The sequence below is a fragment of the Aphelocoma coerulescens genome, chromosome 10, assembly GCF_041296385.1.
Source record: "Aphelocoma coerulescens isolate FSJ_1873_10779 chromosome 10, UR_Acoe_1.0, whole genome shotgun sequence".
Classification (NCBI taxonomy): domain Eukaryota; kingdom Metazoa; phylum Chordata; class Aves; order Passeriformes; family Corvidae; genus Aphelocoma; species Aphelocoma coerulescens.
The window spans coordinates 1,202,685-1,215,103 of record NC_091024.1 but is presented as its reverse complement, the minus strand read 5'-3'; the positions used below and the strand labels follow the sequence as shown (position 1 = coordinate 1,215,103).

Sequence of the window (12,419 nt, the reverse complement as noted above, 5' to 3'; positions counted from 1 at the left end):
GCTGGAGGGCTGCAGGCAGTCCGTGCTGCTGCTGCAGGTGAGGCAGTCCCTCCTGCAGCAGAGGGTGTCCCCGAGGTGCCGAGGGTGGCCGTGGCAGTGCATGGGCTCGCTGATGTGCTGCACATTAACCCTGCAGCAGGAGTGTGGGATGAGCTGTCTCTCCTTCGGGCCTCCTGCTCACACCTGCCTGCTGCTGAGTGGCAGAGGGGTGTGACGGGCTCTGCTGAGGCTGGAGATGGGGACTCCAAGAAGTAGACTGAGCCCAGCCAAGGCATCTGGGCAAGGAGTCCTGCTCCCCTGGTGTTCGGTGACCTGGTCGCTTCTGCTCAGTCGGGAGTTAATGGAAAACTGTCAGAGAGCCACAAAACCTGAATTCGTCACACTGGAAAACAGCTTTGCGAGGTCTAGTTTTTCTTAATAGGATTTAGGGGGTGCGGCACGACTTGGAATGCTTTTCACATAGGATACAATGGAAAGAAAATGAAATTACAGCCTCTGTAACCATCAGAAAGCTGGGCTAATGCTGACATCCTCCTCATCCCTTGCACGCAGTCACACGTGGTTTCTGTCCATCTTTCCAATCAGCCAAAACCTGAGATTGGGAGAAGCTGATGATGGAGACTGTTTAAAGACTTAGCTCCTCATCTCCTTCAGTGTTGTGTTCCCCTAATGGCTGGGTCTCCCCCTGTAGTTCTGTGTCCCTGTAGCACTGGCTGCCCCACAGCCGTAGTGAGGAGTGTGGGGTCTGCACCAGGACACCAGGCAGGGTTTGGGTGGTAAGAGAGGCTGTGTGGCCACACATTGGAGCAAAAGAATAGCAAAAAACTTTGTCCTGGAGAGTGGGATATTTTCTTACAGCCTCCTGCTTTGCACTGCTGAGGGCCTTTGTCCAAAACAGGTTTGTGAAGGGGAAGGGAAGCTTGAATAGGGTCCCCGGCATCGCAGCAGCAGGTGCCCCTCACTCCCTGGCCACCTGTGCTCCCCCAGCAACCTGTCACCCACCCATGGGGAGGGCACTGACAGGGACAATTCCTCCTCAGAAACTCTCTGGGTCACTTCTTTTCCTCCATAATCCACTGCTGTGTAGCAAGACTCCTTTACCACCACCCTCCTTGACAGCTAGCAGCTTTCTTGTCTGGGAATATCAGGAGGCACCCTGGAGAGGTGAGGCAGCCCGTGTGAGCTCTCTGTGCACCCTGGAGAGGTGAGGCAGTCCGTGTGAGCTCTCTGTGCACCTTCTGCTGGGGGAGAAGGTGTGAACGTGCCCGTTCCCGTGCACGGCAGAGGAGCGGGGTCGGGGAGAGGCTGCACCTGCGGGAAGCAGCGTCACCACAGCACTTTGGGACTTGCAGCATCCTGGGGGCTCGGGCAAGGTTCTTTTGGTAGACCGTGACTTTGCTGACAGCTAGTTCTTCAGATGGAAACATTTTTGTGCCAGGTAGATTTCCAAATCTGAACTTTGCTGGAATGTTTAGCTTATTTTACAAGAACTGGGGCAGAGGAGATCACTGGTTTTGCCCTACCTAAAAACAAGCAAACAGAAAGAAGTTTTTAAAAGACTTTTGCCTGTTTCAGAAGAGGAGGGCATTCTTGAAATCCAGAATTATAAATGCACGTTTTTTCTTTCTTGGTGTTTGCGAACTGGACACCTCAGGTTTTGCAGACTGAGAGATCTGTTAGCAGATAAATTCCCATGCTGTGAGTCCTGGGTGTGCTCTAGCCCACACAGCTCCTGAACAGAAATTTTCCTGTGACTGCATCCACAGGTTTCTGCAGGCTAAGTTGGGATTAAGCACCTTAATTGAATTTAAGTGGACTGTTCCTCCCATGTACTGCTTTTAGTGGCTCCTGTTGGATCCAGCAGCTACGTGACTCATGTGTGGAAGAAACAAGGACCAAATAGGTAGGGAACTTTTAAGAAACAGGTTTGGAGAGAAAGCTTGTAAAAATGAGGTTTTAATTGGACAGGAGAAAAGAAAATAGAAGCCAGAAAATGGGAGAGACTTGGAGAAACTAGATGGGCTCCGAGAGGGAGTGGAGACACTGGCACAGAGGGGTGCAAACACAGCTACTCGGGGTGTACAAGCTCAGATACTCGGGGGCTTCTGGTGCTGGTGAAAATCAGAACTGCCTGGACAAAGCCTAGAATAACTTGCAAACTGAGAATTCAGAGCTTTGGCGATCTGTACTTGGTGCCAGGACCGAGGACTTTGAAAAGTGAGTTGAAAAGCTGAACAGTGGAATAAATTACCAAACCCTTGCAAAATTCAGTTCTAGTAATCTTAAATCTGCTATTAAGGGCTACTTTGACCTTGTTCTTTTGTGACTCAGTTCAGAACAGTGGGAATGATGATATTCTGACAGTCTTGCAGATTGTAGAAATTAATTTAATGGTTATTTTCAGAGCCCTTAAACGCTGGTGGTTCTGTCCTCAGACTGGGGCAATATGTGATGAATAGCACATAGGGCAGTACACTGGCTTCGGTTTTTTGGTATCCAGTTGCTGGTAATCAGGTGAGAACTTTCTTGTGCAATGAATGAAGGAGAGCACTGAGCACTTGTGAGGAGAAAAAGGAAAATCTGCTCCTGCAGTAAAGCTGTATCAGAGCAGATAGAGCTTGTTCTGATTACTGTGATTGTCATGCCCCATGGAGCTCCCTTCCAAGGTCAGAGAAGTGTACTAGCTGTCATGAAGGCCCATATTCCCATGTTCTCCTGCTATCTGAAACATTTCAGCAATCAGAAAGCTAAATCTTCTTGTTCCTCTGTGTGAAAAGGTTCAAAAGTTTCCATTACCGCCCTGCTGCTTCCCTTGATTTCAGCAGTCCCCGCAGGTCCTTCGCTGACATTTCTTAGTTGACAGCAGCCTGGTCAAGCCCTGCCTCTGACTCCCTGCTGCCTAGCAATGATCACGTTGCTGTTGTTTACTAACAAACGCCTTTGGACCTGGCATGATAAACACGGGGTACAGGGTAGTACTTTGATCGCAAATTGTACATGTAGTCCTTGAATCAATTTTACTACAAGCAAATGAGTTGCCTTAATTATTTAAACAGGGATATTATCACAAACCATAATAATCTCACTTTACTTCTAGGAAGTATCTAGATAGTCCATGCAGTTGTGGAAATACCAGCTTGGGTAGTCTGTCAGGAGAAAATAAACAGCTGACATCTCAAAACCCTTGTTGGGTTGAGGGGAAGATCACCACCTTGGTTTTGACAAATATCGTGCTGCTTTGTGAAGTCTTTGTCAAGCATCTCTGACAGACAGGCTTGGGAGTGTTAAGCCCTCTTTGGAGTAGCCCTTGGAGCAGGATGGCTTGGGCAGTGGTAATGAGATTCCTAGTCCAGCCCTGGCAGTATGGTTTGACTCTGAAAGCAAGGGCTGAGTCTTCTGTCTTGATTTCTGGGATATACCTTTTCCAACATAGAAATCAAGGACAGACAGGCTGTCCTGGAAAAGTTAACAGCAAGAAAAAGGTGAGAGGTTTGTAAGCTGCAATCTTACTCCTCTGGGCCACCATTTCAGGACACAGGAAGAGTTTGCTCACTCTTGTCTGGTGGCTAAGCTGGTTGGTGATTGCTTTGGGAGGCCAGGTAAGAGCTCCCACAGTGCAGCCTGGCCTTGTCACTCCCACTACTGAGCACGAGTGAAAGGGTTTGTGCACCTGACCTCTGCGATAATGGATGCAAGCTCTGTCAGCTGGTTTGTGGTGCTGTGAGCTGGGGACATCAGATTACACACAGGAACCACGTAGCAGCTCCTGCTGTCACCCAGGGCAGTGCTGGAGCAGGTCGTGGAGCACACGTGAACACTACTATCATGCTGGAGTCTGCTGAATTGCAGCAATCATGAGAATTATTGCAGTTAGAGCTGGTCCAAAGGTTGGAACTCATCTTCTTTGAGTCATCTAGATTGCTTTTGTTTTGGGAGTGTCCTGATTAAACAATAAGAAGAAATATGAGATAATGGTTAGCAACTTATTGTGTTTACTAAAATAGATTTATCAGGAATTGCTTTTATTTTAATTGAGGCTTAAATGGTTCTCTGGTGTTTCATAAAACACAAAGAATGAGGAAGGAATATATTTTTCTTTTAAAAAAATATAACTTTTAGGTGCACAGGGTATTTCTTAAGTTTTCATTTAACAGTTTTTGACTGTTGAAATTTGCAGTTGAAAACTGTTTAAAGATATGCTGGAGATAAGAGAATGCTGATGCACTTACAAGCAGAAACTTTCTCTACCTCTTTACCTTTCCTAATTCCAGCTCACTTGCAGGGTGAATCTTGCTATTTATATAATGAAAGAACCTCTAGGTCTAACCATTCAATAAATGTTTACCTCTACGAGATAACTGTCTGGGTTGAGGACTGCTTCCCAGAGCTTCCCCAGCACCGGGGTGTCCAATGGAGGCATTTCTGAGAAGAATTAAGGTCATGAAGGTCGGTTGGACCAGCTGGCACCGGAGCTCTCATTGAGCTCTGCAAAGGCTGACAGCCTTGCCCACCTTCTCTCGTACTCTCCTCTCCTGCACACACAGTGTACGTGTATGTGTTAGTATCCACTAACAGGGGGATTTGTTTTTCTGTCCTGCAGTATATACATGGACAGATGGATTTCACTTGCCTGGCCCTTAACTGAAAAAGTTTGGGATGACCCAGTTTCAGCACTGTTGTACCTCTAAGAGAGGTAATAAATCTTACATTTCCAAAATAACAAAGATTCAGTCAGATTTTATGTCTTCACTGAAAAAAAAAAAAAAAAAGAGTTTGTTCTTCAGGCTCACAAAAGTGTAGACCATGGGTAAAATGAGTTACTCAGTACAAAAAATGTGTCATGCATTATTTATTCGTTTCCTAGGTAGGAGTGCTTCTAGGCTCTTCTGTCTGTCAGAAGAACAGGTAACTCAAAAATCCTGGGTAGAAACCATCCTCTCCTGAAAGTAGGATGCCTCTGAGGAACAGTCATGACAGGGATCAAATATGCCATTCTCTCTTGAAGTAAAACCTCAGCAGGAGTCCCAGGCAAGCCTCCCGATGCTGTCTCTGGGGAAGAAAGCACTGGGGGGGTCATGATGGTGTGCAGATGAGCTGTGTGCCTAATGCTGATGCTCTTCCAGTGCCCAGTTTTGGGCAGAAGGGAGACCAGTCTACACCTGCTTTGAGGCCCACACGATGCTGAACTGTAACGTGGGAATGTAGAGAGCTTCCATGCATCCCTCTCTGGACTGACTGACTGGAAAAGCACACCTGCTGGGGAGGCACACCACGTATTTCTCACTAATTTAGTAGCCCTCCATGTGTAGCACGTTGTCCAGTCATGCACAGTGCCAAAGCATGGCAGGCAGTGGGCTGAGAGGTGCTTCCTGCTTTAGGAAAAGGAGCCAGCTTGGTACTGCAGGAGAAGTTTGGAGTCTCTGTGTTAAGGCTACATCTGTTCAAAGTTTTGTCATAAACTTAAGAATGCTGAGAGTTTGCCCCTATTCCAAATAAAGCATTTATTGGGGGTTAAATGACTGTGCTTTATCTTCATGGGAGCTGATAGAAACAAAATGACACCAGGAGTTAATGTTCCATTCTGTATTACTGCTGCAAAGAGTAACAGGGAGTTCTTCAGATGAGATGAACAGACACAGCTTCACCTCTAGGTGTCTGTTATTGCAGCCCATTTAAAGCACTTTGAGTTGGAAGAGACTTAGCTGAAGTTAAAGGCAAATGCCAGTGTAGGAAGATGATCCCAGTGTTTGGCACCAGTCAGAGCCTGGAGAATTTCCAGTGTGCGTGTTGGCATTTATAGCATGTAAGGAGAGTGTCTTTTCTCCCCAAGAGTAAAAGACAAAGCGAGTTTAGACAATTCTGGTCAGTTTTTCCTCTTCAAAGGAAAAATTAATTTTCTTGTTTCTCATTGTAGTGCAATCGCAAGAAAATACTTTTTGCTTGAGTTGTAATAAGAGGTCTTGTGTTTCATAAGCCTAATACCCTTTGTAGCAAATGATGCTTCTGTGCATTAATTTCCCCCCCTGTGCAGTAGCCAATGGTGCAAGTCTTTCTTTCCTCAGCACTTCAAACAGTTGTCTTCTGTAGAGTGGCCTAAGATCTTGCATCATTTCCTGTCATCTATCCAAAGCTATTTATAAGACGTCTGCTGATTCTGGCACATAAGCAAAACCCAGTTTTCATGAGAAAACAAAGTACTTTGGAAATGTAATCCCTCCCAGCAAGTGACTCAAAACTGCTGAGAAAACCTGAAGCAACCTTGAAAATCTTAATGAAAGCTAAGACATAAATGGTGTTGGGGAACATGGGGAATTGAATAGTCCCATATGTTTTTTGGGGAAATCTTTAGAAATAGATTGTGCAAGATGTACTGAGAAAAAGTTACAGAGTATTAAGGGGGGGGAGGTGTTTCCAAAATATATTTGTTAGTGAAATGAAAACTTTGGGTTTTGCTATCTGACAATACAACAAAAGTGACTCAAGGTAGTTTTTGCAATGCTGAGTGTTCGCTGCATAATTTGATGGTAGATGCCCTACAAAAAGTCCCTACTTTCTGATATTTCTTAGATTTTCAATCTCTTTAGCTTCAGGACACTGACTGGGGTAGGAGTCTGGCAGGGACAGTTGCAGTCACTACGTGAAGCAGTGTGTTTCCAGCCAACCTGCTGCTTTTGATAAGTGCTATTTTGGGAATCCTGAAAAAGGGCGCTGGCCGCAGCCAAAACGCACCCAGAGCAGCAGAACTCATATCTGCCTCCCACAGGCCTGCCCGGACCCTGCTGGCACCGCATGGCCCTCTATCTTTAGCCATCCGATGTGCTGCTTGCCTGTGAAACAGCCGCACCCCTGAGCGGGGGCATGCTGGGGACCGCTTGTGTGGAGCAAATGGAATTGCAGGATGGCCTTTGCCTGAGCAGTCACAAAGGCACGGTTTCTCAAAGTGCTTCCCAATGCAGTTTGTTTCATCCTTTTTTTCACGGTACCCATGTATTTGTATTGAGCTATGCCCCCTGTAAATGTATTTCAAGAGGATTCTGGTGTGGATGAAAATGTTAGTGAATGTTACTCCAATTTTTTCTTCCCTGTAAATGACAAACTCTGCAGCACCAGCTGTATTTACAATCACACAAGAGGCTTTATCTCTGTAATGCAATAGGAATCAAAATGCTACATGTAGGAAGATTTACAGTGCTATGAGAATGAACAAGAACAGTTCTGCATAGCAATATGTATATTCCTGCAATTAAATGCAATAGTTCTACAAAAACACAGAATTGTTCTATATAAATCCATCAGCAGGCCTTCATAACTTGTGAGCTGACATATTTTCCAGTAGGGATCCAAAACCAAATGTATTTTTTGCTGAGAGCACCCAGTCCTGCTTCCAGGGCATCTCTCCACCTTGGAGTACTCAAGGTATTACAGGTATTTAAATAATATCTGCTGCCTTTCAGCGCTAGCAGCACTTCAGCTGATGCAGTAACCAGCACAGAGGCCTCAGACAATTGTGCTCTGGTGCCACTTCAGTTGGCAGATGTGTTCTCCTAACCACTTCACTTGATGTTTTGGAGGTGAGGATGAGAATGGTGCCTTGCTGAAGGTCTGAGCGGGGAAGAACCATTGCACACTGAATTCTCTTGCACCTGCAGCGCCAGGACAAAAACATTTGGTGCTTCTTGTTTCCACTTCATCCCACACTTTGCCCTGCCCTCCTGTAGAATACTTTTCAGCTGTAGATTCATCCACTGACTGGATCTACAGCCTGACTCCAGCATACCTCCAATGTCCCATGCTGGGAAGTTAGAAGCAACTTGGGTCACTTGGAGCACCCGAGTGTGAAAATGTTGGTACTAGCCATCCTTTAAAAAATTAAACCTAATACACATACTGCCTTAATTGCCTACCTCAGTAAATTTCTCAACATGTTTGCTGTTCTGTGCAAGGTAAACTAACGAGGAAATAATGAAAGGCTGAGAATCTGGGAGAGCTCCAGCCTTACACACAGAGGGCTAATGCTTCCAGTGATGATCCAGCTACAAGGCAAGCTTTCTAAGCTTCCCTCTTCTGTCTTTACTGACATGGCTCTGCCAACTCCTGCTTTAGGCAGCCACTGTGTCCCCTGTGCTCAGTGTTGTTTAAAACATAGAAAAAGTAGGCAATGGAATTGCCTGACTTAATAAAACTGTGTGATATTAAGCAGGGGGCCTGCATGCAGCCAGCTGTGTCCTAGATCACTGATGATCTACCAAGGGGGAAGAATGACTTGTTCTGTTTTAAGTGTTTAATGACTTTTTTGTCCTACAGAATTTCCAAAGTATGTCACATAACCCATTTATTTCTAGCCTCAAAGTTGAACATCTTCTGTGACTTTCTTCTTCCACCTCCATTTGCCCTTTGTACTTTGCTGCCTCTGGTTTGAATTGGTCTCTGTTAATGGTCTGTTCTTTTCCAGCCTGTCTATTGTTTCACACAGGAACGAAGATCTTAGGGTATGGGTTTGTCCTTTATTCCAAGTCCTCTGTTGTAGTTTCTTTCCTGATCAGAATGTACATGGTACAAATCCTGCTCTAGCAAAGTCAGGCCCATCCAAGTGAGCCCAAATGAGGTGATAGCATGTTGTCTGTGCCCAGGCAGCTCTGCTGACCACCAAGCAGACTTTAACTAAAAAGGGATCTTGACACAGACATTTGTTGAAAGTTTTTAAGATGGCAACTTCTGTGTGGTTATCTGATAATAATGCTGATAGGAATTATATTTTGGGATTTATTGGGAAAATTTTAAGGTCTGCTAATCCAGAGAGTGAGTGCTTGTTAGAAAAATGTGTTTGTGTTAAAAAGAACAAATAAAAAACCCTGTGTCCATTATGGCAAGGTAGAGTCTGACATTTCCAGGAAATGAAGGTGCCCAGGAAATGAAGCCACCTGAGCTATTGGGTTGCCAGTGAAACTCAAATTTATCTGTGCTGTTTGTGCTGAACATCAGCACTATGAAACTAAGCTGGAAGAGCAAGTGATTTGTAAAGGTTTTGCTTAACACCTGCAGAGAACTAGGCTGATTGGAAGAGGCAGCAGTTAAAGGATAAACAAACTATTAAAAACTCTTCAGACCTGTGCCAGGAAAACGAAATTGTACTGCAGGGCTCAGAGCACAGATAAGCAGGAATAAGCCAAGGAGACAGCAGAAACTGGGTGTTTCTTGAACCTCTCCCCATCCCCTTTTAATAAGTATACTTTTTCTTTAAACTCATGCCTATTCACATGCAAAATTCATCTTAGACTTTGGTAAGAAATATGGTCAGTCCTTAAAAATGTATCCTAGGACACATTTTGCTTCTTCTGGGAGGACGTGTAAGTCAAGCAGTGAAACTGAGACAAAAGCCTGGAGCTGCCAAGTTACCTTGGGCAACCTTTTCAAACTGTCTCCAAATCTTTCTTCCCTTGCCAATCATAATGGGTGTGGACACTTAAAAATACTTCGTTCCCTTTTATGCCACGAGTAACAATTCACACACAGGACTGAAATATTACACTGGAATTTACTGTTTGATCTTTTTGAACTTGGATATAATAAATGAATCATTGCTTCAGTTCTAATTATTTTTTAATTGCTGGTCTTTATGACCTTTGAAATCCAGTTCTTTTCTTGTTCTGCATTTCACTGACAGTTAATCTCTGCCAGTGTTTTAGAATGGGTTGGTATTGTCTAGCATATCATCTACATGCTATGAAATTGCATTCTTGTGGGAAATGTGGAAAAAATTTGTCACAGTAATTTATAGCCTAATCAATATTAAAAATCTGAAAACAGATTAGCAATTTGATGGATTAAACAGTTATAAATTGCCATGTGACACACAATTAAATTCTGAGCAACTATCGTGTGTATTGTAATACTATAAATAGTGAGGCTGAAGACAAGTAACATTCCTCCACCATGCTCTTCCTTGTTGCATGATTTTCCTCAAGACTGAAGGATCTCATTCACTAAATCCTACTACAAACTACACTCTTGGAATGGCAGAAAATAATTTGGAGGGGAAAAAAGAGAATGCAGTTCATGACCCGTTAATTAAGAGCCCAGAAACTGGTGGCACTTCTGGGCTATGGGAGATTGATGAGTGAGCGTGTGCTACCCAAGTGAGGAAGCTTGCTGCTTACTGCAAATCTCCTCTGTGTTTATTAAACTACTTTTCAAACAGTCTGGGCTGCTGCAGAGCAAACTCCATGGATGTGCAACTTCTCCACCTGACTGAATTGACACTGGGGATATTGGCAAATGGTCCCAATGGACATGGATGACAGGCTCTCCAGCTGCTGTTTCAGGATGTAATATAATTTTTTTCTTACTTCAGCACTCTAGAATCTGAGGATCAGCTTGCTCTTTTCTTTCTCATAATGAAAATACTTCCTATGGATGGAGGGGTTCTTTAATTAACTAAATAGCTCTGGATTTAGACGTACAACCACTGCTGCTCCTGCCTTTTTTTAAGCCCCAAATCTCTTTCTTTAATTCAACTAAAAACTCCTCTGTGGCTTGGCTCTGGTTGCCGTCCTAACATCACCTCTTCCAAATATGCACTCCTGCAGTTTTTTTCTTTATGGAGTGTGTTTAAATGCAGGCCTTCTGGAGCAGCAGTGCTCTAATCTTCTGTTTTGCTGGGTGGGCAGAAGGACTGCAGCTTTGTTTCTGACTTTTCTGTACTGTTGGCAGCACAGTGAGCTGCCTATCAGTTAACAAGCATTGTAATATAAAGTGTCAGTTTGGTTAGTGACTTCTGTGAGTGTGCTGTTAATACAGTGCTGTGCTACCAAATGCCCAGCTCACCTCTCCTGGTGGTGGGGTCAGTATCAGAGCTAGCAGTGCATCTGACTAGTTGAAACAGAGAATGTTTGGCTGCATAACTGAAGAGAGTTTAAAAGTTACTTTAAAAACTTCAGAAAAGCTGAGTAGGGAGATCCTTGGATGTTGATATACGACTTGTTTATTAAAAAAAATAAAGTTACATGATCTAAAAGTGCAAAGGTCAATTGGATGCTTCTGTCCAAATGGCAGTAGAGCAATAGAGCCCTATTGCATGTAACTTCTGTCCTAGTACTAGCTATAAATAACTTCTGTTTAACCAGCCAAAATGAATATTAAATGTTTTATCACTTTTTGAGTCATCCTGCACTGAAAAGGTTTATGAGGGACTCCAGTAGGAAAACCGCACCTGACTTGACAGTTGTACTGAAACTGGGTTAGTAGAAGCATAAGGCTCTTCTGATTACCCAGAGGCTTGGTATCCTCACGCTTCTCTCTCCCTATTAAGACTGCTGTATAAAAGCCTCGGAGGAAAAATGTAAAGTTTTCATTATTTTTCTTTATTTTGCTGTATTAGTTGTGGTTTTGGGGAAAAGCAGCCTCTTAGTGCCTCTGTTAAGGGAGATGCTATAGCAAGAGAGAAATCCTTTGTGGTCTCTGGAGGTGACAGCAACGGCAAAGATTTGTAGATGCTTGTGGGGAGAACACTTAGATCCGCCATGACATTACGGCCGCAGAACATCTGAGCCGAGGTGTCACCTTCGGAGAAAGGAACTGCCTCCGCTGCGCCCGCCTGTTGCCTCCCAACTGTTTTTGTTTCTCTGCCTTGAGGGACGTTGAATGACGGGCCGGTTGAGCGGGGCGCACCCAGGCGGTTCCCCGCCCGCCGCTGCTGGAGCCGCGCACACCGACAGCTGCGGGGACAGCGCTCGTCCGGCGGGGCCCCGCTGGGCCTCCCGCTGCTCCGGCTGCCGCAGGGGCCACCGGGGCGGGCAGAGCCCCCTTCGGTGCGCACCGCTCCGCCTGCCGCCTTTCCGTGCTGTGTTTGACTCAGCCGCGCTCCGAGACTGCTGAACCGCTCGGGCCAGCTGGGCACAGCGGGAGCGCCGTGTCTCAGGCCGACAGGCGAAGCGGTGAGGTGATGTCGCGCGGGCCAGCCCCGCCGCGGACGGCGTCGGCTGCACGGCTGACCGTACCCGCACCGACACCCGGGCGCTGCTCCCGTCCCGCCCCCGTCCCCGAGGGCCGCCCGGGGCCGCCCCCGGCGGGCGGAGCCGCCGCCGCGCCGCCCCTCCCTGCCCTCCGCGCCGGGTTACATGGCGGCGGCTGCGGCAGCGGCAACTGCGGCGAGGCGGGCGGGCGCCGGGCGAGGGCCGGTGGCGGGGCCGCGGGGCTCGGCCGTGTGAGCAGCGCACCCCCGATGAGCCTGGGAAGGCCCGTGAGTGCGGGAGGCGGGAGGCGCGGGGGGTCTCGGCCGCCGCACGCGCGGGCCCGGCCCCGCCGCACAAAGGCGCTTTGTTCCCTCCATCCCGCCCGGCGGCGGCGGCGGCGCCCCCGGCCCGTTCCGCTCCGCCCCGCCCCGCTCCCTCCGCCCGGGCCCGGCCCTGGCCCCGGCCCCG

At 46.5% G+C, this 12,419-nt stretch overlaps 1 protein-coding gene across 3 annotated transcripts in view; it reads left to right on the top strand.

The window, feature by feature from the left end:
* The window catches only part of MAPK6 (mitogen-activated protein kinase 6), a 32,859-nt gene that overhangs the window by 6,803 nt on the left and 13,637 nt on the right, over positions 1–12,419 (top strand). The window contains exon 1 of one of the 3 annotated variants that reach the window (XM_069026240.1): positions 12,112–12,238. The exons of the other annotated variants lie outside the window; for them this stretch is intronic. The gene's annotated coding sequence lies outside the window, so the exon portion shown is untranslated. Of the gene's footprint in view, positions 1–12,111; positions 12,239–12,419 lie in introns of those variants that run through there. 3 annotated transcript variants of the gene reach the window in all.